Raw genomic sequence first — 25,148 nt, forward strand, 5'->3', positions numbered from 1 at the left:
CTGGGCGGCGGGAACACGCTGGGCGGCGGCGGCAGGAACATGATGGGCGGCGGCAGCGGCAATGAGCCGGGCAGCGGCGGCGGCGTTCGGCTGGCGGTCCCCCAATCCCCACAAGTGTATGGCAAGCCCTGTGGGGCTTGACAGCCCCGCTTTCAGATTGAGGAAGCTCAAAGCAAAAATAAAAATAAAAAGTCGAACCTTTTTTTTCAAAAAAAAAAAATCGGGGGTGATGGGCGATTTGGGAGGAGGAATTGCTGGGACATGTAAACGCGAGACAACAGCGTTGCAGGTTGCCGAGTTCAAAGTTTAATTACAGACGCAACTCTTTCAATACATATGCGGGGGGAGGGGTTGGAATGGCATGGCCGCCCACCCACGACCCGCACTTCTGCGGCAGAGCTCTTCCCCCCCCGCTTCCCCCCCCAGCTTTTTCCTTCCAGCTGACGTGGGGCGTGTTATCAACTATTGCTCCTTTGTGCAAAGTGCTACAATCGCGCGGTTACCAGAGGGGTGGGGTTGCAAAGAGGCCGATTAGCCCAGGCGGAAAAATGTGTGTGTGTGCTGAAAAATGCCCCCTCGGCTTATATGCGAGTCACCATTTTTTCCCAGTTCTTTGTGGCAAAATAGGTCCCTCGGCTTATAGTCGGGTCGACTTATACTCGAGTATATACGGGGTATCTGTGGTGTAGTGCTTCTGAAAGCTGCTAGATATTACCACATAAATACCCTCATAATATAAAAGGGCATAATGCAACAAATTGATAACAATGCTGCAGAACTCGCTGCTCCATTTCAAATTTTATATACTTTCTGAAACAAATATTTAAAAAGTCCACAGACGGCATAAATTTCTTAGTCAAAACTAATGAAATTGAACTTTACAATAGGCTAATTAGTAGAATACATTTTGCTCTCATTTCATTTTGAGAAGTTCTGCAGTCCATGAAGTCATAATAAATTATAAAATGTGAATGTAATAATAATATGCACTCTATTTTTGACAACGTCAACATATAACATCATTATCAGAATAAAGGTACAAGTTGTTTCACGGTTAACAATGAAATTCAAGATATTTATTACAAAATTATGGCATGTAGGTTTTAAAATGCAACTAACAGCTTGTTAGTCAACATGTTTAAAAATATTAAACAGCAAGGTGTAAACAAATTAAAGTAGAATTAACATTGGCATTTTGACTATTTAAAACATGTATATTTAGTGCTTTTTGTTCAATTGGAAGAACAAAAGCAGCATCATAAAAAGAATTTAGGTGATACTTTGTACATCCTTTAACATTGCTTGAATTAGGAATAATCAATCTTTAACTCTTTCTTTTCCTCTACAATAAAGACTTGGAAAATTATTATATAAATATTTATTTATTTCACTACGTTTATTGCCAAAGAAAAGAAACGGTTCAGAATAAATTGCAGCATATTTTTCCCTGTACAACTGTGCCCCCCAAGAATCTTTTAAAAATCTGTGGTCCAACAAATGGTCTCTCTATACACATTTAACTATAGATGTTTCCATCTACACTTCCTTGGTTTTAATAAAGTGCAGAGCAAAATAGAACTGAAACATGACTGATGAGACTTAGATTAAAATATCTGCAGCCTTGAATCTCAGGATCAAATCAGTAATTATCCTTTTCTATCTACTTCTATAACAGGTTGAAGGAAAATAACATTGAAGAAATAACCATGCATTTTACTTTGAGCATGTTGGTGAAGAGGCAGAGTAGCAATTTTGGTGAAAGCCCCACACTCCATTATTACAATTTATATACTGTGTGTTGTTTCTATTAATCTCCTCCATTTCTTGGAACGAAGACAGATGCCTGGATATTGACAATGTTGAAACACCAAGAGAGAAAGGGGGTTTGTGTGAGTTCAGTGATAACTAGCTAAAGATCCAAAATTACAGTTAAGTAATGAGTTCTTCATTTTGGTTTCTGATTCAAATCAACAACAGAAACCTGGAGGGGAATAGGGGCTACATCACCAGAGAGAAAAATGCACCTCTAATAATGCATCATTTTGGGGGGCATGAAGCTCAAATCAATAGTATTAATTGATGGGCAAAGGATTTAATCAGGTTGAAATTCAGTGTATCCGTTCTAAACAAAGGGATATCTGAAAGGGGCTACTGATATAAACTGATTCTGGTGGAATAATCTCTCCTGAAAAAGGTCAAAAATGTTTTACCCCTTCTCCATACCAAGGATGCACTGAGGCTTAAAATTTTCTTAGGAACCTGAATATAAAGAAACAGTTGCTCATTCATCCCTTTAGAATGGATAATTCTTAATAATTATTAATAATATAGTATATAGATGACAGGTTAACAATTTCTAAACAGTTTTAATAGCTGAGTAAAAATTATTTTGACCTGTTTTGTAAGGGTGGGAAATTAATATTGTCATATTATATTAATCAACATTCAACTAAGGAGGATGTTATGTGTATATATGTTAGTCTTTTTTAAGACATGTTTTCTTTTTTAATATCTTGTTTGTTGTGTTTTTTCTTTTTCTTTTAGTGTTTTGTATCTTAACTTTCCTTGAATAAAGTAATTATTATTATAAAAAAGAATGGACAAACTATTGCTCTCATGGCACTCCCAGTATGCCTTAACTGATTCAATAATCTTGTATCATTAAAAAAAGAAGAAGAAGAATGAGGACCTGAATAGGGTGGAAAGATGAAACACACTTTGGAAGAAAAGATGGGTGTGGAATGCAGTATCTTGAAAGATGCTGCATTCGTTCATAAGCCAGGTGGAGGGCTGGCACAACTTTCCGTTGATCAAAGGTTCTGGATAAGAGCATTACAAATACAGACCAAAAGCTTCAGTTTGAAATGGGAGAGGTGATGGATACACCTAGACTGAATGAACACTTTGAGTAGACAATACATAGGAAGAGCCAATGACCTGGGAAAAAGACAGGCCTAGGTCACCCTGTTTCATTTTTTATGTGGATGTGGTGAAGAGTGCATGTAATGAAGCCAAGCCATTTCAGTGAAGACAAAGAAATAATTCCACTTGGTTATATATGTCTTTGTTGCTGAAACATACTTCCTGTCTGACAAAGAATAGAGGTTAACTTCAAATCCTCTATATCATTTGACAATGTAAGAGAAGAGGAAAAAGGCAGATCTTGTCTCTGTATGGAGAAGCAGATCTGCTCCTTCTGGGAGAAGATAATTTCAGTGCAAATGAGAATGAGAAAAATGAGAATCCCAGACTGTATCAACCAGGGTCACCAAGTTGTTGTTGTTCGAAAAGTTATCAGGGAAGCCGATAAAGTTTGTCCAGAAGAAAAGGAATCCATCCCCCAGAATCTAGGTCTTGGATCCATCCCCCTTTTCTTCTCTTGTACAGCCAGAGAAAAGTACACAAGTACAGAAGCCATCTATGGTCAACACAATAAAAATAAATACTGAATTCTTCCTTTGAATTCATTTTCAGCAAAGAAAGTGAGAGTTATGATTCCCTTTCCCAGAATGAATTTAGAACATGCATACCCAAAACTATTTTCCTATGTTCAGAAATTTTCCTTAAGACTAGAAATTTAGACTTTTTGTCGACAGCATTGCTTCATCTCCTTAGTAACTGAGAGCATTTCTTGTAACCATTTCGGCAGTACTTGCCTGAGGCAGGTTGGAATGAACTATAAATAGCACATTCTGCCATCTGTCTTTTTATTCTAGTGTTAGCACTGAGTTTATGCTTCACTGATAACCACCCATGTGCTACACCTCCAGCAGCTGTAGGCAATAGTAGTGCAAGGCCAAGTTAATGAAAAAAATATTAGAATCTTTTACTAATATAATTAGTAAATGGTCTGATATTCATCATTATTTTTTAAAAAATCACTGTATTCATAGTAGCAACATTAAAAAACTGCTTACATAATCTCTCTTAAAAACTACAGTTAAGGTTTTTCAGAGATTATGGAATGTATATTAGATATTAGATTAAATAATAAATCAATTACACTAACAGAGCAAAAACTATATTTAACCCTTATGAAACAAATTGACAATATCAGCAGCAAATCTGCTTAAGAGATCTCAAGAAGGAAGAATAGAAGGAAAGCAAAATAAGAACCAGAAGCTTAGTAAAAGCTCTAAGAAAAAAATGAATATAAAAAAAAGATCTGAAAAGAAAAGAACTATTTGGACTGGGAGTGGGATGAAATTCAGGTTATGAATTAGTTTAAAAGAGAAAGCAAGCCAATTCATTTTAGCAGTTAATGCAAAAAAATCTCTGAAACACAGGTCACAAACAACAAGTGCATCCCATTTTCTCCCCTCAAATACTAATAGAAAATAATTTGATTTTTTTAAATTCATTTTTATGTCAGACCAAATTCTTAGTTTTTTGGAGAAACTGAAGAGGTAATACCAGCTGTACCATTATTTTAATTCTTTTCTTCTTAGCCCTAAATTAGTCTTTGTTGAAATATATTTACATCTTATTAATGCAACACTTCAATAATGTTAAGTTTCTGCATATAACATGAACCAAATGTATCTAATTCCTCATAAATGGACTTTACGTTTACAACTCTGATGTAAACGTAAACACTTATGACTAGACTCAATTCAAATATTTATTACAGCCATAAGGCCAGTATAATACAACTTTTGTTTTTAAGCCAGGCATTTAGATAATTAAAACATGGTAGTATGCTCTATTCTTTTTAAGTACTTATTTTCAGGCTGACCTATTCCTAATTCTCAACTCTTGAGGATGTATCCCCTTTCCCAGAAATGTCTCATTGATTTGTTAAAAGCTCATGTGAAATGATACCATGCAGCATTTATTTTTGTAATTTGTATCACCTTAGCAACTTATTTCTCTTGTTCTAGGAAAGGCTGTACAGGCAAGAAGTTCATGGCTGCTAGGAATAGGAGGATCAGTATGTTAGACTACCTGTTCTTGCTGTTACCTAAAAGAGTAGCAATATTACTCTTGCAATTTAATCAAATTGCTCTTCTGTTGCAGGCTAAACATGGAATTCTTAGTACATGGAAATGCTTTTCAATACATGCCAATATCTTCTAGAACAGTGGTGGCGAACCTATGGCACACGTGCCAGAGGCAGCACTCGGAGCCCTTTCTGTGGGCACGCGCGCCATGCCCCGGAGATGGCAACCGTCCTCTTCAACCAGCCGCCCGCTAACTCGCCGAGGTCCCACGTGGTCGGATGCATCCCAGCACCCATGCGCTTGCTGGCCTCTGTGTGCGGGGGCCGATGGTGTCAGGCAGGAGCCACCCTGGCCCCTGCCTCGCCTTGCCCTGCGACATGGCACCCCCGCCCTGCCTCACCCCACAGCACTAGCCTCCTGCCCACCACCCCACCCGCCAGAGACCCTTGGATCTCCCCCAACCCTGCCTGGCCCTCACAGGTGTCCCTCCCCATGAGCAACATCGGGCTGGCCACGCCCACCCATTTGCCACACCCACTGTAGCCACGCCCACCGAGTGGACCACGCCCTCCCGGCACCCGGCAATACATAAGTGGGTTTTGGGTTGAAGTTTGGGCACTCGGTCTCTAAAAGGTTCGCCATCACTGTTCTAGAAAGTCCTTCCAGGCACTCTGGGGATCTTCATAACAGGATTCTTAATGGCCAACTTGGCCATTATTCATCATGGCCTTCATTATTAGGTATGAAAATCAAATTCCACAAACCAAATGACAGCCTAACCAGGAATTGCAATATTTGGGTTTCCCAAAATAATATATTCCTCCTGTTTCCTTTGAAATTAACAGAATAACAGAGTTCAAAGGAACTTTGGAGGTCTTCTAATTCAGCCCTCTGCACTAGCAGGAGATCCTATACCATTCTGGACAAATGGCTGTTCAATCTCTTCTTAAAAATCTCACCCACAACTTCTGAAAGCAAGCCATTCCACTTGTTAATTGTTCTCACTGTCAGGAATTCTCCTTAGTTCTAGACTGGTTCTCTCCTTGCTTAGTTTCCATCCATTGCTTCTTGTTCTACCTTGTGATGCTTTGGTAAATAGGTTGACTCCCTTCTTCTTTGTGGCAGCCCCTCAAATACTGGAATACTATCATGTCATCCGTAGTCCTTCTTTTTACTAGACTAGACATACCCAATTCCTGCAACCATTCTTCATATGTTTTAGCCTCTTCTCTGTACTCCTTCTAGAGCATGGGTGTCAAACTCACAGTGTCACGTGAGGTGTCGTGACGTATCACTTTTTTCGCATTGCTGGAGCTGGGGTGGGTGCAGCCTCCGCATGATGCAACCAGGCTGCGGGCCAGCAGTTTGACAACCCATTCTAGAGTCTCAACATATTTTTTATATTGTGGTGACCAAAACTGGATGCAGTATTCCAAGTATGGTCTTACCAAGGCATTATAAAGTGGTACCAATACTTCACATGATCTTGATTCTATCCCTCTGTTAATGTACTCTAGGGTTGCATTGGCTTTTTTTGGTGGTTGCAGTACACTACTGGCTCATACTTAAGTAATTGTTCACTAGGACTCCAAAATCCTCTGTTACTGCTATTGAGCCAGGTTCCACCTATTCTAAACCTGAAAATTTTTTTTGCCTAAGTGTAAAATTTTACTTTTCTCTACATTGAATTTCATTTGTTAGATATGGCCAAGTGTTCAAGTCTGTCAAGATCCTTCTGGATCTTGAGCCTATCTTCTGGGATTGTTGGCTGTTTCCTGCCAGCTTGGTGTTGTCTGCAAATTTGATGAGTTCCCATTCTATTCCCTCATCTAAATCATTTATAAAGATATTGAAGAGTACTGGGCCTAAAACAGAACCTTGGGGAACCCCAGGGCTTACTTCCCTCCATTTAGATGTAGTTCCAATAAGGACTATACGTTGAGTGTCATTTGTCAGCCAGTTACAATTCCACTTGGTGGTGATGCTCTCTGTCCCACATTTTTTTTAACTTACCAAGAAGTAGGTTGTGGTTTACTTTGTCAATGCCTTACTGAAATCCAAATATACTATGTCCACAGTATTTTGCTGGTCCACTAATTTAGTCACTTTGTCAAAGAATAAAATAAGATTTTTTTGGCATGATCTGTTTTTGACAAACTCATGTCGGCTTCTGGTTATAACTTTGTTTGCTTCTAGGTGTTCGCAGATCTATTGCTTGATTATCTTTTCCAGGATCTTCCCAGGTATTGATGTCAGGCTGATTGATCTATAGTTTCCTGGATCATTTTTCCCCCTTTTCTTTGAAGATAGGAACCACATCAGCTCTTTTCCAGTCCTCTGGTAGTTCCCCAGTGCTCTAGGATCTTTGAAAGATATGGTTCACGTCTGCCAGCTCCTTCAGAACTCTGGGATGTAATCCATCTGATCCTGGTGATTTGAACTTGTCTAGGGTGGACAGGTGTTCTCTTACCACATTTTTGCCTATTTTAATTTCTATTCCTATTCCTAGTCTATGTTTTACAGTTCTGTTTTTGGTAGGCTGGGCCTTTTCTTTTTGCATGAAGACAGATAAAAAGAATGAATTAAGCAAGCTCTGCTTTTTTTCCTGCTGCCCATCACTTCCTTGCCATCTTCTCCCATTCATGGATAGATTGCTTCCTTGACTTTTTCTGGCATTTTACATGTTGAAAGAAGTTTTTTTTAAAATTTTGACATTTGTTGCAAGTCTTATTTCATTCTGAGCCTTACCTTTCCTGTTATTGTCAGAACCCATATTCTAAAGGTCCTTTCCCTTTTCTTTTCCTTTCTAAACCCGAACCGCATTCTCTTCTCTCCCTGGGTTCTGCCATACTCTTGGAGGGGAAGGGGGAAGCGCTTGAGGGTTATTGCCTTGTTTTCCTCTATCGCTATAATGTAACACTTTGCTGTTTCTGCATTTCTTCCTCTGTGAACCTTCTTCCCCCTGTTGTCAGATAGTAAAGGGGGGAGGAGAATGGAAGATACCTCTGGCAACTGTTTTATCTCCGCATTCGCAACGGAAGGTGCGAAGTGCCGCCTAAACATCGCTGCAGCCAGGAGACGGCCTGATGTTATCTCCTTTTTCCCACAACGAACTTAACAACTTGGGATTGGCCTGTTTGAACTGACCGGATGAACTATGGGGTGGGGTTATGCTTGGGATACTTTTTACCTATCAATCTGGCGGGAAACCCTCAGATCCTGTCTATTATGCCTGCTATCAGCTTCTCCTAATAAAAGCTCCTTTTGGAAGAAACTGTTTCCAAGAGTTCTACTTTCTTAGGATGAGATATTGAAGTAGACACTGACAGTTATGTTATATCCATTATATTATATCCATTATTATGTTATATCCATAATGTTATATGTTATAATATGTTATATCCATTATATTATATCCATTATTATGTTTATAACAAATTATGTTATATCCATTCATTCATAATATAATTTGGAAGAACATTTTCAATTGTTTGTATATCCAAAAAAGGATTAAAAGGCTAAAGAAAAAGGTTGATTAGAAGTTTGATTTTGGAAAATTGATTTTGGATTAAAGATCCAGATAGATTTGAAATAAGGTTTTGAAATTAATTATAAGAATTCTTCCCATGGGGAAAGCTGTTGTTCTGAAATCCTTTTAAAAAGCATGATAACATGGAACTTAGAGGGAACAAGAAGAAACTAATGATTAGAATTAAAGGAGAAGATCACTTAACATTCTTAATACAGAACGGAGTAAAATATTTTAACATTAGACATATTGAAGGATATTTTCAAACAAAGGACCCAGAAGTTAAATTTAAGAGTGTCCCTTTATAGATAATCTGTAGATAAATAATCACCGTCTCTTAAAATACAACAAATGATAAAATACGTTATGGAAGATGAACATGTATTACTGGCCAAGAAAAATATATATCTGAAAATGGATTTTAAAATGATAGAGTGATATGGAAAAAGATGCGACACTGGACATATAAATTGGCTGATGTCTTAACAACTAAAAGGAATATACAGTACAAATAACAGTAAAGAGAGTGACCTGAGTAATTTTTCTACATTGAATTTACAAAAGAGGCTGGCTAAAGCTTTGAAGAATTTTGTGAGAATGGATAATGAAAAAATGAAAATAAATCAAGTTTTAAGGGACCAAAGATCAAAACGGAAGGAATATAAAGTTTAATTTGAACAAGTTTAAAATACATATGTTCTTATCTCTGCTTAATGGACTTTTGCTGATCAGAATTAAATGAGGAGTTTTTAAGAATTTGTTTATAGATAAGAGATGAGACATGGGAAGAAGAGATCATTTGTTGTATTTTAAGAAAATGTGATACTAAAATTCTTTATTCTTATGAAGAAGGGAAAACTAATTTCTTTATATATTTATTTTCTTTTTATTTACTATATTATTTTTTTCACTTTTTTCTGCACCTTCCATTTTCTTTTTAAACTTTTCTTTTTAAATTTTTATTTTCTCTCATAAGTGTAGTTTTTAATAAAATTACAATTTAAAAAAAGAAAAGGCTTAAGAGCTGAAAGAGTAGTATTATGAGACATCTGAATCTTGAAGGCTGTTCAAAGTCATCCCAAATAAATAAATGAATTGAATGAATGAATGAATGAATGAATGAATGAATGAATGACACTTCAGAAATTTGAATGCCTTCCTTACAAAGGGACTATGCTAATCTTCTCTGTATCGTTTCAATTTTAGTATATACTCTGCCAATGCAAGCGGAAACCTGTTCCTGAAGATCTTTTTAACACTGACAATGCACAATTCTGCATGACAGCTTGCGGCATCCATCAACCAAAGGTTATTCTATTCTATGCTTCAGTGAAGTACATAATACAATTGCTAATCATAGCAGAGCAGTTCTTCTGACATAGCATGAATCAGTGTGGGGGAGGCTGTCCCTTTAACTGCAAGATGCAAGTACAAAAAATGGATTGGCAGGGTGTCTGTTATGCTGATGTTCTCACAGGTCTTTTATGCTCCCCAGTTTTCCCCATCTCCAACTCTATCTTCCTCTTCCATAGCCTACTGCTACTTTTTACTACATCTTTCCAATATTCTCTATATGCTTGATGCCTGTGTCTGATTTCCCGTTCTCTCAATATTATGCCCCACTTGCTGTTTTCCACCTCCTCTTCTCTACCATTATTATATGTCAACCAATCCCCAACCCCTTGTTCCACATATAATCTCTTTTTTGCCTCCCATTTCTTCTGCTGAAGGGTCTTATAAAGAATTGTGGTTTTTTTTTCCTCATTTAGAACTTCTGCTCTACAGTGACCTGGATTTATTAGACCTGTCTAAAGAGTACGATTTAGATTTGTAGCTTTTCAATTTATTTGGCAACTATTTAGACAGACTTTCTCCATCCTTTGAAGTGGGTAATAGCTTTTGATTATCTTTGGTTCCATTGGGAGAGTTTAAAGAAATCTCCCAAATTGTTTTGATCCAGTCTAGAAGACATTGGTGAGTAAAAACTGAAAATTAGCAAAAAAACTCAAATGTTTCTGACTGCTGTTACATTAGTAACCATGGCTCTTGCTTAAAACTGAGTTGAGAACATGAATCAACTAGCAAAGAAGTATGAGAAAGTTGTGATCCTTATGAGATTTGTTTACCTCTTTTTGCTCTTGTAAAACCTGCAGAGAAAAGAACACAACTAGGTAGTTTGGCTTGATTTGTCATTCTTATAGGCATGATGACTACAGATCCAAAGAACTGCAGGAGTCTCTCTGATGCCACTGTTAGAAAATGAAAATGTTTTTAATTTGTTAGTTTGTTTATTGTTTATCTAAATTTATGTAACTGCCCATCTCACAGAAGTGACTCTGGGTAGTGCATAATTGTTATTGTAAAAAGGGGGGAAAGAGAGGGAGGCAGGCAAGCAGGCAGGCAGGCAGACAGGGTCAATATTTCAGGAGGTTCTAATGCAAAAATTAATCCAGTCTAAATAGCCTTCTGCAACTTCCAGGTTCTTGGCCCAGAAAAATTTGCAATCTCTTATTTTAGAACTCTTTCAATGACTTGATCTGTAAGGAAGTCATGGATAACTATTAGCACGACTGCTAAAAGATTTAGAATACTGTAATCATGGGACTGCAGTCAAAGAGAAAAAATAATTTTCCATTGTGTAGAATATCATTACTTTCTTCTTTTCTTTTTAATTTACTTTTATTTATAACTTCAATTTATATGGCAACCTATCTTAAATTCACGACTCTGAGCAGCTTACAGCAGTTAGAAACACCAACGTTTGGTCTTTGTAATTGCCACTCATTACAGCCTAATACCTATTTGAATTGTTCAGTTCAGCAATTCTAGCTTATATGCCTCTTCATACAATAATGTTTGGCTTCATTGCCATCATTAACCAAAGTCATTTCTCTAAGTCTTGAAATGAGATCCTTGTGTCTATATAGCAGTAAATCATTTAATTTACATGTGAAATTCCTTGTATGCACAATCTCTGAAAAGAAAACCCATTGGGTAATAGGAGCTCAAGGTAGGAGAAGAGTGTAAGAATGTAAGAGTCTCTCTTTCTGTCCTTTAATATTCTCCTGAAAACTATGTACAGCATGGTAATTGCTCCTGAATATCAGTCTACGGGACAATTAGAAGCAAGAAAAGGCCAAAGCATTCACATTCATGTGGTACAATCAGGAATGAGTGTAACATTTGATTCTTTGCACTTGTGCAACAATACACTTTTTGAGACATGCATAATCCATTATAGAAACTATAGAGCTGTAGACACCACAATATAAATCACTATTATTCATGCTTTAATTAACTTTCTCTTACACTGACCTGCTATTTTTAAATAACCCTTTTCTTCAAAAATGCTGTAATTACCGTCTCTCAAAATAGATGGTGCTCAATCCTACTTATATAACTCTTCATATTTTAAAACAATCCATCTAATGTTAAGGTCTATAGTAGAAGGTCTGAGTAGTCAGGATCATCATCTTCTGAAGGTCAGTAAAATGTTTTACCATATAAACAACCAAATACTGAAGCAATAGTAGGATTTCTTCTGCTCTTATCTGCAACTGCATCCAAAGGAAGACCCTCATGGAATAAAGCGGAGAGTAGAAGGAGATTTTTAGGGGCACTGAAGTCATAAGAGGAAAGAGGAATCAGTAAAAGTCAGCTTTTCTACATTGGGAAACTCCTCGCAAGCACTTACAAAGTCACCAGATCCAGAATATTGGCAACATTATTGTGCAGTTGCTTATTTAGGTTGTTGCTCTGTTTTGTTTCTGTTACCAGTAGTCTTACTATCTGCTTGCTTATTCTCCTACAAACATTCCAGCCCTCTCCATATTAAGGGGTATAAATATGCCAGTGGAATTGCCATCACTATCACCATACTTTCTCCCCCTTCCTATTTACATATTGACCAAGTAGACTATATGTTAAGGAAAATAAACCCCTTATTTCTCAATATCCCCCCTTTTTTTTCTATGATCACTTTTTGTCTCAATTCCACTTTTGCTGCAACCTCCAACAAATTGTCACTACTGTATTACTGGGGCTATGGGGACTATGGTATTGTGTTCTCAGAACAAAGAATATGTCAGAACTGCCACACCACAGTCACCTTATACCTATGTTTCGGTGCCAATGTGCCATGAGCTATGGGGGGAGGAGGGGAGGGAAGCCAAAGCGGGGGGGAGGAAGATCCCACAGTTCACTGTACCAGCTGGAAACTCAAATTCAAGGACAACTGCCTGAGAAGGAATATAGCTGCATACCAAGGATGACCATTACAACAACATCTAGTTTGAATATGATTGGACAATCGAGGGCTAATGGGGAGGAAAAGGTCTGGGAAAGGGAATTATGCTTGGGAATTTGGCGCACGAACCTTAGATCTGGCTTTGCCTTACTATACTACACTTGACCTTTAGTAAAGACTATCTTTCTCATAAAATGAAGTCATAGGTTGTTCTTGCGTAGGGTTCAAGTCGAGGCAAGTGTGACAGGGCTGGAAACTCACAATACAATATATGAATATGAAACTATCATGTGCATACATTATCAGTGTATGAGGCATATGAATGAGCATATTGCTGATAATGAACAGATAAGGCGCTACCAACCAAACATATTGCAAATCTCTGCAGGTTTCTACTTCATTATAATTGTTTACTTATTACATAATGTGTATTATAAGATAAAATGCAGGAATTGTTCATAGAAATTCCTGCATAAATAGGTTGTGTAAATATGATATTAAGAATCAAAACTGAACTTACTCTAGTGCAGTGATGGCAAACCTTTTAGAGACCGAGTGCCCAAACTGCAACCCAAAACCCACTTATGCATCATCGGGTGCCAGGTGGTGTGGCCCATTGGCTGGGTGTGGCCAATTGTGTGGGTGTGGCCCATTGGTGGGCGTGGCTGCAGTGGTAACAGCAGACTGGGTGGGACTAAAAAGTTCAATCAATCAATTCCAACTTTGCAAGATCTTTTTTTTCCCGCGAGAAGTTGAAATTGACTTGATTGATTGAACCTTTTTTTTTTTTGCACATAGCGGCGGAGGCCTAAAGCGAAAAGGTTTTATAAAACCCAGCTGAAGGCCTAGGACTGGGGCGGTGGCGCGAGTGCCCACAGAGAGGGCTCCGAGTGCCGCCTCTGGCACCCGTGCCATAGGTTCGCCACCACTGCTCTAGTGCATATATCACACTTTATAAAAAAAAACCAAAGATCACTAGGCACTATCATAAATATACAGACCCACATTTATTTTTTATTATCACCAGTCATATCTAATTATTTTTATTTCACTTTTTTCTTTAAAATATACTATCTATATTATAAAATATGATAAATGTTTCCTGTTCTTCAGGCCATGGACCATAATAAATATTAATGATTAGTATAAAATCTTTAAGATGCCTTCATGGATAAACAATTCATTATTGGAATACAGTACATCCTGTCATCAAAGAGAGAATTCCAAGGCTATTGGACTAAAGCAATTGTTCATTTTGGGGCATATCATTAACTTGAGGAATATGCTCTTAACATCAATGTAATTGCTTAGGAGAGGAGCAGAGAGGAGGGGAGCGGAGGGAAGTGGAGGATTATACAAAATGTAATTAGATAGCCCCATCTTTCATTTTTCCCATTCTTTCTTCTCTGGATGTATTCTGAACGTAAACATATTATTAATTTAAAAATTAACATCTTTACAAAGTTAACATTGATCATGCATCTTATGCAACCTGCAACTCAACAAGTATTTAAACTGTTTTTGAAGAAGGGAAATGAATTAAACCCATTTTGGAAAGAGGTGTTCCTTTGTGGACAGGAAGGGTCTGGGGCAGGTGGGCTACAATTACAACTGGAAAGAATAAAGGGCACAAGCTTTGCCTTACCTGCAGCACAGAGGGTCACTTGGTGGGAGCTCCTATAAATCCTGCTCAATCCTTGCCAAAGGAGCACCAAGTGATCTTTGCTGCTGCAGTTAAGATGTGGTAGCAAACTTATGCAAGGCTCCTCACAAGCTGCAAGCCTGAGATTTAAGGGTAAGTAAATATTATTATTATGGATTTGTCACACAGTCAATCAAATGTTCACACTGGATTTGGCATTTTTACCCACCTATTGAGTCCTTCCCAGGTGTATCTTGATGTTTGATGGTATTAAAGGTATCGTCACAAGATGTAAGCTGTTCTGAGTAAAACTGTCTTTTGCAAATGATTAATGGTAATTTTGTCAATGTCGATGGAGTTCAAGTGGTGCTCTAGTTGTTTTGGAATTGCATCCAAAGCTCATATTACTACTGAGACTACCTTTGCTGTCTTTTGCCACAGTCGTTCTATTTCTGTTTGTTGGTATTTTGTATTTTGTTATCTTCTCTAGTTCTTTCTTTTCTAGTCTGCTGTCTCCAGGTATTGCCGGTTCACTATCCAGAATTTTTTTGTCTTTCTTATGGACAGTTCTTAAGGCTAGGGCAGGGGTGTCAAACTGCCGGCCCGCAGGCCGGTTTCATCATACCGAAGCCGTGCCCATCCCATTGCCGGCAATGCAAAAAGAGTCACGATACGTCGCGACATGTCACATGACGCGGCGAGTTTGACACCTGTGGTCTAGGATGCTGTTGTTAATGTCTATGTGTCTATTGATGGCTAATTTGTCAGAGTGTCAGGCTTCTAGAAATTCCCTGGCGTTTTTGGACTTGACTTAGTCTAGGATGGTCACATTTTCCCAAATGAAATTGTGGTTAAGTCTGGCTATATGTTGTGAAATTAACTTCTAACTGCTAGTTGATGTTCATGGATGTGTTCTGCCAGACTTCTGCCTGTTTGTCCTACATATGGTTGTTGCAGTCATTACACTGTATGTTGTAGATGAGTCCTGTTTTTTCTTCTTGAGTTGCTGGGTCTTTTGCTTTGCTTAGGATGTTTTGAAGGGATTTAGTTGGCTTGTGTGTTGATTCCATGTGCTTGTAGTAGTATGTTGGTGATTTCTAAGATACCCGTGATGTATGGCAGTATAATTCTTTTTAGGGTTTGTGTTGGTTGTTCTGTATTGGGTTGAATGGTCAGGGAGTTTTTGATAACAAAAATACACAAGACCTCTCACCAGCAATAACACACAGATCAGCATAGATTAACTCCAAGATTAACATCAGACCAACAGTCAAGTAAACAATACCCCAAGCAAGAAAGTGCCAAAGAAGTTACTGTCAACTTTAGAATGAGTATGGCTGCAGCCATCTTTTTCCTTCTCATTCCTAGTTGCCTCATAGCAGGGAGGGAGGGAGGTTTGCCAGGTGTTGCGCTAGACAAAACAGACTCTCTCCATCTTTCTCTCTCTCGAGACTGCGGGCTGGGCTTTTCATGAAAAGCCCGCCAACAAGCTGATTGGGGAAACGTAGTTGCTTGCATACCTTTAGGGGTGGGATTTCTTACTGGGGAATTGTTATGCATCTCTTCAGACTTGGTTTCACTTTTGAAGTGCTGATACTCTGTATCAATAAACATGTTCTTTGAGGAATTTGCAAGCCTCGGAGTTCTGCTTTATTTGTCTCTGTCGATTGGAACCATGACAGCTAACAGTAAACTGCCAGGACCCAGCGGCTACCACTTCCTCCTCCGCCTGCCACTTGGGTCCTGGGGCGCTACGTTGTGCTGTCTGCTGCCCATTCACCACCTGTATTTTATAGTTTCAATGGCAGCAGCTCTGGAGGGTGGTAGTTGGCATCGTCCCTGGGCTGGCGGTTTCAGTTACCGGTCACCTTCGCAGCTCTATCCACACAGCCACGGGAGAGTTATACCAGGGCTGGCAGCAGGGGCACTCCGAAGACCATGCTGCCGTGACTCCAGCTGCCAATTCTGGCAGGGTGGGGCAGGGCCGGTGGGGACCGAAGAAAACCCCTCCAGTGGCGTATGCAGCTGATGCACAGTGGCGGCAGAAGCCTTTCGCCATCACTCCCCCCTGGCTCCAAAATGGCAGAGAGGAACTGGGTAAGGCGACTGAGCCTCCCCTGCCCATCCTCCATAGCATGGCAGTCCAGCTCGGGAGGAGAGTGAAAATGAAGACGCAGGTAGGCAGCTAGGTCATTGAACAGGGGGGGAGGTCGCCAAGCAGAGAGTGGCCTGGCTGTGGGTACGGGGCGCATGGGGCAGCTCCACCATCCCACCTGCCTTGTCTCACCTCATGGCGGCGGCACCATTGCGACATGCTGTCTCCGGCCCAGTTGTGACCAAAAGCAACCAGACGATGGGATGGAGTGGGTGAGTGGTTGCCAACAGACATTTCCTGAAAATAAGCCCTAATGGGTCTTTTGGTCCAAAAAAACAATATAAGACCCGGTCTTATTTTGGGGAAAACACAGTATTCTCCTTTATGGGCTTGGTCTAGTGCAGCTAGAATTAGTCCTTCGGTCTCTTTTTTTCAACTTTCCAGTTCTTAGCCATTGCCAGGTCTTATTATCTGCTTTGTCTGTTATTTTTTTTAATATACTGGCCATGTAATATTTTGTCTTTCCATGTTTCTTTTTTGTTCATTTGCTCTTTTTTTGAAGGGCAGTTTGGTCTCTGCAGTATTCAGTAAGCCTTTCTGGTATATTAGCTTCATTGCCTCTTCTTCACTGTCTTTCAGTTATTCTTCAAATGCCCTTTTTTCTTCTTCACTGTTAATATCATGGTTCGTTGCATTGTTACCCATATGTTCAGACTGAATCTAGCATTTTTATTCACCTATCGAGTCCTTCCCAGGAACCTGGAATAGGCAGATGTGGATGTTGTATGGCATTATTATTATTTAAACTTAATTTTGGGTGCTCACCTTTTTGTGTACTGACTGGAGAACTCTCAGAGTTGATGTCCACCCATGTTAAAGCTGCCAAATTTGAGAAATACTGGTCTATAGAATTATTGTAGCATTTAATGCTACACATGTAAGGAAGAATTACACATATAAGGAAGAATTACACAAACTTTAATGTTAGAATTAGGGGTAAATACTGAATCATTGAAGCCCCAAGAGGCATTTACAACCCTCATTTATTAGTGAACTCACCAAGCAAAATATTTTGAATCACTTCTTCTAAGGTTTCTTGCTACCTGTAATCAGTTGCCATTTTCAAGATAAACTAACAACAGACTCCTTCTCATGTTCTGGTTGTTTATATTCTTTCATCACTCTCCCAGTCTCCTTATCAATCCCTCATACCAACCATTTAAACTGTATTGGAAGTACAACAAACAAAACTTTGAAAAGAAAGTGGAAGAAAGTAATAAGATGCTAGAATGATAAAACCCAATGGAAAACCTCAAATAGTAAGGGCTTCTATAAAAATAGTGCCATTAATAAAGGATATTCTATTATTACTTCCCAGGATTTTATAGAAACAGATACCTTGTCACTAATAAGAGACTTAATTAATCCCAAACTGAACAAATTTAACCACTACTCAATTGCTTTAATTAAACTAATCTCCTAATTACTCATCCTTCTTCCCCTTAGAGCTAAAACTTATTTTGCTCTAACGAGATTACAGCCAAGAAAAGCAATGCATGTTAAAGTACATGGGAGAATAATCTATTTTTAGGAAAATTACATTTCAAAATGAGAGAAATTAAAAACAGCTTTCATGAATTGATACTATAGTAATATTTTGTATTGTTCACTTGCACTTTTTTTCTCCCTCAATATTCCTATATCCTGTTTCTTGGAACTGGTCCTATCTTCAGCTACTATAAAATTCTCCTAAACTCAGAATCTGTATGAATGATGATGATGATGATGATGATGATGATAGACTTGGAAGGGACCTTGTAGATCTGCTAATCCAACCCCCTGCTCAGGCAGGAAACCCTATACCAGTGGTGGCGAACCTATGGCACACGTGGCAGAGGCGGCATTCAAAACCATCTCTGTGGGCACGTGCGCCATCGCCCCAGCCCCGCCTCCCGTCACGGCCCCCTCATCAGCAGCTCCCCTGGAGGAAAATTGCCCCCAAGCGTGGCCTGCATGGAGCAATGCAGCCAAGGACATGGCAGCCAGGCGCGGGAACAAGACTCCACCCTCATGCCCCGCCGCACGCAGTTGATGCTGTGGGGCACGGGTGGAGGGCATGGCTGCCATAGCGCTGCTGGACCGCCTGGGCGATCAGTGGGCCGTGGAGGCAGTGAGTGGCCCTCCAGATGGGCGGGGGCAGATGGGGGGCAGTTGAGGGGCAGGGGCAGGGCCGGTTTTGGGGCACTCAGTCTCTAAAAGGTTCGCCATCACTGCCCTATACCATTTCAGACAAATGGCTGTCCAGTCTCTTCTTAAAAACTTCCAGTATTGGAGCATTCACAACTTCTGGAGGCAGGTTAAGTTGTACATTTTTTTTCTATTTTCTATACAAAAATATAGTTACACATTTAAATGTAAGTAGGTATCTAAATATACACATTTCACTACACAATTATAATATTTTCATCAGTTTTTCTAACTGGATGCTCTCCAACTCCTATAATCTCCTAGCCAGCATTATTTCCTGGTACTGAGAGCCAAAATGCAATACATCTGAAGAATATCAAATTGGGAAAAGTTAATGAACTACAAACAAATATCTCTTTTAAAATAGTACATTCTAACTGGTTAATAGGGTATCACAGATCCTTTCCAAACATATTCAAACATAGCATTGGAATTTGTGTTGAATAAATAGTTGAAAATAAAATTCATTTAAATTAGATTTAAAATGAATACAAATACTGTATGGAATTATGTCTTCTACCTATAAAGAGAAATGATTTAAAAAAAACCAGAAGCAATCCTATTTAATTCAGGCGCCCAGATAATTTATATAGGATTGTTGCCTAAAAGGTGTTTTCTTCATCCTTAAATACTTTGCCTGTGGGGTACTTTGAACATGAATTAATTCTTTACTACAGGACATTTTATCCTTATTTTTAACCAAATTTCTCTTAAAATACTTCCCACATTTTTATATTGACATCTCAAGATTAATGAACCTTGTTATCTTATCTCATTAGCCACTCATGTAACTAAAAAAATAGTAATATAATCTTCAATACAGCTTAAGTAAACCCCTCATTAGTCCATTTCTTAATATCATGTGCTTAACAGGCCAAGAAATGGCAGGAGATAGAAAGTTAAGGATGGTGTTGCAAGGTAGGAATTAGAGAGAGAAAAGAGATAACAGCACGGGTGTCAAACTCACCGTGTCACATGATGTGTTGCAATGTATCGTGACTTTTTTCACATTGCCGGAGCTGGAGTGGGCGCAGCCTCTGCATGATACAACCGGCCCACAGGCCAGCAGTTTGACACCCCTGGATAACAGCTATCCCTAGTGAGACGTATGTAAGAACCAAAAGACCAAAACAGAACCCTCTTCTGTGGAGGAAATTTCTCTATCACACATGCTCAACACAAGCCTAGTTACAGTATATACATCTTTGTAAAGGCTGCTCAACATATTTTTCCTCGTGCCTGCCTTAAGCCTTGTCCTCTCTGCTTATATATAGTTTGCTTTGGCTACTATTCCTGATTCTTGGTGAATAGAAGAAAAACAAGGAAAAACATCTAAGCTGTCTTTCCATGCTGTAAAGCCAGAGGAATAACTGAAACAAGTATCAGAATGCAAGAAGGCAAGATGCTGGTGACCCAAACTCTGACAGCTAGATGGGGCAACCTGTGTTACATCATTAGCATCATACTTGGTATGTAGGACCTCATCTAAAAAAGGCCATGGAGGAAGTGTTCAAAGCAACCATCATGCTTTGTTGAATGCATACTCTTTTTGAAAAGGAAATAGGGTAAAAGACTATGCATTCCACAAAGTATGATATATTTTTCTATATTTTTTCTTATTCATACATGCTGTTTTTTGTGCAAAAATCAACCAGATGGAAAGTATTCATGAAGTCAATATTCTAACATTCTCTTAACCAGGAAAAACTACAACACCCAACACCTATCTGCTATCTGTTTTGCTTGACAAATACCTGTAGAGGCCCAGAGACTCATGGCCAAAAGGAGGGACCTGACTCACAGTAGGCTGGATGAAATGCTTCATAACTCCAACCTCCCTCAAGCTCCTCCTCCATGTGATATAGAACAGGGCTTTTCAGCCGGTGGTACGCATACCACTGGTGGTACGTTGGCACCTGGCAGGTGGTACGCATACGACGGGTTGAAAAGCACTGTAAAAAAAGTGTAAAAAAAGTGTAAAAGTGGATGAGGTAAAGTGGTGGCAGCGCTGCACAGGCCTCTGGGAGAGTCAGCTGGAACTGCCTGAGATATCGCTGGGACTCTGCTGAGCCCAGGATTGGCGCGCGCTGCTCCAGTTGATCGGCGGCGGCCTTGGAGGTGGCAGGCAGCCCCACACAGATTTAGGGTGGAGATTCAGCTGGAGCTGCATGAGGTTTGCTACACCTGATCAGTGGCGGGTCTAGGATCTTTTACCTCCTACCCTTGGCCACGTGTCCTTCTCCTTGAGCCTCCCACCTCCGCACATTTTCCTCCAGCGTTCCTCCTCGGAGCAGCATGCGATTGTCGATAGGTAATTGCAGGGGCTTTGGGGAGGTGCGGCTTCTGCTGTTGAAGTGGGGGCATGGGGGGCATGTCGGGGTGCTAGCTGGCTATCCCCCCAAAGATTCCCTAACCTTAAAACAGTTCTTGGGTGACAACAGTTACCCAGCACGAGGGGCTCAGGTGAAAGAGATGCCAGCAATGCTAACTCCCAAGAATTCGCTCCATCTCCAAGCGCCCCATTTGCAAGCAGACAAAGCTTCCATTGGTCTCCGTCATTTCTCTGGGTGAAAAGTGTTTGGGCGCCTATGGGGTGTTTGGAAACAGAGCGCTCCGTTTCCAAATATCCCACAGGCACCCAAACACTTTTTGCCCAGACAAACAAATGACAGAGACTGGAAGCTTTGTCTGCTTGAAAATGGGGCGCTTAGGAACAGAGCCATTAGTCCCGTTCCCAAGTACCCCATTTGCAAGCAGGCACCCAAACACTTTTCGCCCGGACAGAGAAATGACAGACTGGAAGCTTCATCTGCGGCAATGAGCGCGTGGGGGCCAATGGTGTCTAGCAGCAGCCACAGCCTGCTGGCCCCTTGCTGCAGCACAGGTAACTCCAAGCACAGAGGCAGAGGCGGGGGGGTAGGCAGGCGACCTAGATGTGCCACGTGCTTTTCGCCCAGAGGGAGACCGGAAGCTACGTCTGCTTGCGAATGGGGCACTTAGAAACCGTGCAATTCACTCCATCTCCAAGTGCCCTGTTTGCAAGCAGATGAAGCTTCCAGTCTCTGTTATTTCTCTGTCTGGGCGAAAAGTGTTTGGGTGCCTATGGGGTATTTAAAAATGGAGCGCTGTTTCCAAATGCCCTATAGGCACCCAAACAATTTTCACCTGGAGAGAGAAATGACGGAGACCAATGGAAGCTTTGTCTGCTTGCAAATGGGATGCTTGGAGATGGAGTCAATCTCTCGGTTTCTAAGTGCCCCATTTGCAAGCAGACAAAGCTTCTAGTCTCCCTCTGGGCAAAAAGTGTTTGGGCGTCTACTGGGTTCTTGGGGCAGCTCCACCCTCTCCCCCACCTTCCTCACCTCATGGTGGTGGCACGGGGCCTCCTGCCGCAAGTGGCCGCAGAAGTGGGCCAGTGGCCACCTGGACGGGTCTTTCAGTGCCACTGCTGCGAGACAAGGCAGGTGTCAGGAAAAAAATAAGTCATCCCTGGAAAATAAGACCTACTGCCTCTTTTGGATGCAAAAAAAATATAAGACTGGGTCTTATTTTCGGGAAAACACAGTGTATACAAGGTGTTATTTCTCTCTAAATAACTCCCAAACCTTAATTATGTTAAGAAATTTGGAGATATTCTTCAAAAGCTTCTCCAGAAAATTTCAGTCTTATATCTTTCCTCTTCTTTTTCCCTCAAAATACTTCTTGCCTGGTGAATAAGACTGCAATCCTATACTTACTTAACTGGAAGTACAATACAATTTCTAAAAAGATGTCCATTAGTTTACCCTTTTAACCCCTTATACCCTTTTCAAGATACATCATTTTTCAAGCAGGAACAAGTTGCTTATTGATAAAAATTTAAGCCTCAATATTTTAGAACATTTATGTAATTAATGAAGCTTCCTTCTTACACTCCTGTTTTCTTGTGACTATAATTTAAGCCATTCAACAACTGTGGAATAGTGGTAATATTTGCCCACAATATTTAATTATTATTTTTTTAAAAAATAATATATTGGGAATTTATAACAGCAAAAGCATTTTTATCCTATCCTAGTCTTCAACCCAAAGAGTTCCCGGGCTACCTTGCAAAGATCAGAAAGAAGGTAATTCCTGCCCACAGGCTTACAGATTAGTAATTGTGAGGAAAAAGAAAAGAGGAAAAAAATAGCTAAAAGTGCAGCAGGTAGTAATTTAGTAGATAATGGAGCACAATAAAGGTCTGCTGATTTCTTTCTCTCTGATAGCCTCAAGTGGTAGTTGGAAGAAATGCTGTAGTATACACAACGGAGGTTGTTAGCTACTATTTCCTCTCTCATTCTGAAGGCATCAGTAATAGAAACTGGCAACTAGAAACTTTATTACAGTTTCTTGTATAGATTTTTCAAGTCTTATACTAGCAATCTGTGCTTATCATTCTGAACAGAACTGATATGACAAAGTTCTAGCTTATAGAAAAGGTGATATTTAATGATAATTCTATAGAACATATCACATTTTAATCTATTTTGTTAATATAAATTATTTAAATGAAGCTTATCTGCAGTATATAGTTATGTTCTTTTATAGAGCAACTCTATTTTCATAAAATAACGTATTAAGAATGGGCGTTGTCTTACCTGAACGCCATTTCTCAGCATGTAGATGTAGCCTCCACCGGCGGGTTATCAATGCCTCCTTGCTCAGTTTAGACTAAGATCAAACTTTGGCCACGCCTCCTTGGGCTGTCCTTCCCCAGTTTGTTGATTGACGAGGCGAAGCACACTTGATTTGACACAACACTCCTCCTGAAAAATACAGCCTAGACACACCTACACGGGCGGGTGTGGAGGCTACATCTACATGCTGAGAAATGGCGTTCAGGTAAGACAACGCCCATTCTACAGCATGTGAGATGTAGCCTCCACCGGTGGGACATACCCAAGCCCCCATGTCCCCCAATGGGAGGGAAGTCTAGGACTGTGAGTCACGAGCCGCCACCACCCTCTGCAAGACTCTCCTGCCAAAGGCCGCATCAGCTGCCGCAAACTGGTCAAGTTTGTAATGTCTTATAAAGGAAGAGGGAGAAGACCAGGTGGCTGCCCGACAAATCTCTTCTACCGAAGCCTGTGCAGAATAAGCCGCAGTCGTGGCTGCACTACGTGTGGAATGAGCTGTGNGAGGCGAAGCACACTTGATTTGACACAACACTCCTCCTGAAAATACAGCCTAGACCCACCAACACGGGCGGGTGTGGAGGCTACATCTACATGCTGAGAAATGGCGTTCAGGTAAGACAACGCCCATTCTACAGCATGTGAGATGTAGCCTCCACCGATGGGACATACCCAAGCCCCCATGTCCCCCAATGGGAGGGAAATCTAGGTCTGTGAGTCACGAGCCGCCGCCACCCTCTGCAAGACCCTCCTGCCAAAGGCCGCATCAGCTGCCGCAAACTGATCAAGTTTGTAATGTCTTATAAAGGAAGAGGGAGAAGACCAGGTGGCTGCTCGACAAATCTCTTCTACCGAAGCCTGTGCAGAATAAGCCGCAGTCGTGGCTGCACTACGTGTGGAATGAGCTGTGACATTCGCCGGAACCTGAAGAGACTGAGACTTGTATGCATAAGAAATGCATGCCCTGATCCATCTTCCAATGGTCGAAGATGATACCTTCAGACCTTTGGAAGAAGGATGGAAAGACACAAACAGAGCCTCAGTTCTGCGAAAAGGTTCTGTACGCTTTACGTAGTGATGCATGGCCCGTCATACGTCCAACGTGTGCCACAGCCTTTCCAGACGATGGGATGGTCGAGGACAAAAATTTGGAAGAACTAGGTCCTGAGACCTGTGAAACCAAGTGTTGACCTTCGGGATGAAGGATGGGTCCAACCGGAGGACCACCCTGTCATCCAGAAAGGTACAGAGGTCACCTCTGACTGAAAGCGCAGCCAGCTCAGAGATACGCCTTGCCGAAGTAATGGCGATCAAAAAGGCGACTTTCAAAGAAAGGAAGTGCAAAGAACAAGACCTGATAGGTTCAAATGGTGGCCCCGTGAGAACCTGCAATACTTTTGGTAAATCCCACGTGGGGTATCTATGCACTACGGGAGGAGCAGTGTGAACAGCTCCCTTAAGGAAAGCCCTGACTGTCGGGTGATGTGACAGTTGCGTATGATTCTCACAAGTGAGAATTGAGGACAAGGCAGCAATTTGTCTACGAATAGTGTTATAGGCCAGGCCTTTGTTCAGGCCCTCTAAGAGGAAATCTAAGGAATGGATACTGTCAACGGATCCAACCTCCGGGAGGCGCACCAAGTGCAGAAATGCCTCCATGTGGCGTCATAAATTCTGTTAGTCGAAGGACGTCTAGAGGCCTGAATTACCGCTATGACGTCCGGGGAAAATGACTGCCTGGCTAAATTCTCCCGCTCAAGTGCCAAGCGGCTAACTGAAGCCACTGCGGATCCG

The 25,148-nt window shown here is 40.6% G+C and overlaps 1 protein-coding gene and 1 non-coding gene across 2 annotated transcripts in view; both read right to left on the minus strand.

Moving 5' to 3' along the window:
• The window catches only part of RABGAP1L (RAB GTPase activating protein 1 like), a 213,847-nt gene that overhangs the window by 123,433 nt on the left and 65,266 nt on the right, over positions 1-25,148 (minus strand). The gene's annotated exons all lie outside the window — the stretch shown is intronic.
• LOC114923941 lies at positions 9,593-9,697 on the minus strand. The gene has a single exon (XR_003810741.1). It is a non-coding gene; the product is annotated as a U6 spliceosomal RNA (small nuclear RNA).

The sequence above is a fragment of the Protobothrops mucrosquamatus genome, unplaced genomic scaffold, assembly GCF_001527695.2.
Source record: "Protobothrops mucrosquamatus isolate PMUCROS unplaced genomic scaffold, P.Mucros_1.0 scaffold_294, whole genome shotgun sequence".
In the NCBI taxonomy this organism is placed as follows: domain Eukaryota; kingdom Metazoa; phylum Chordata; class Lepidosauria; order Squamata; family Viperidae; genus Protobothrops; species Protobothrops mucrosquamatus.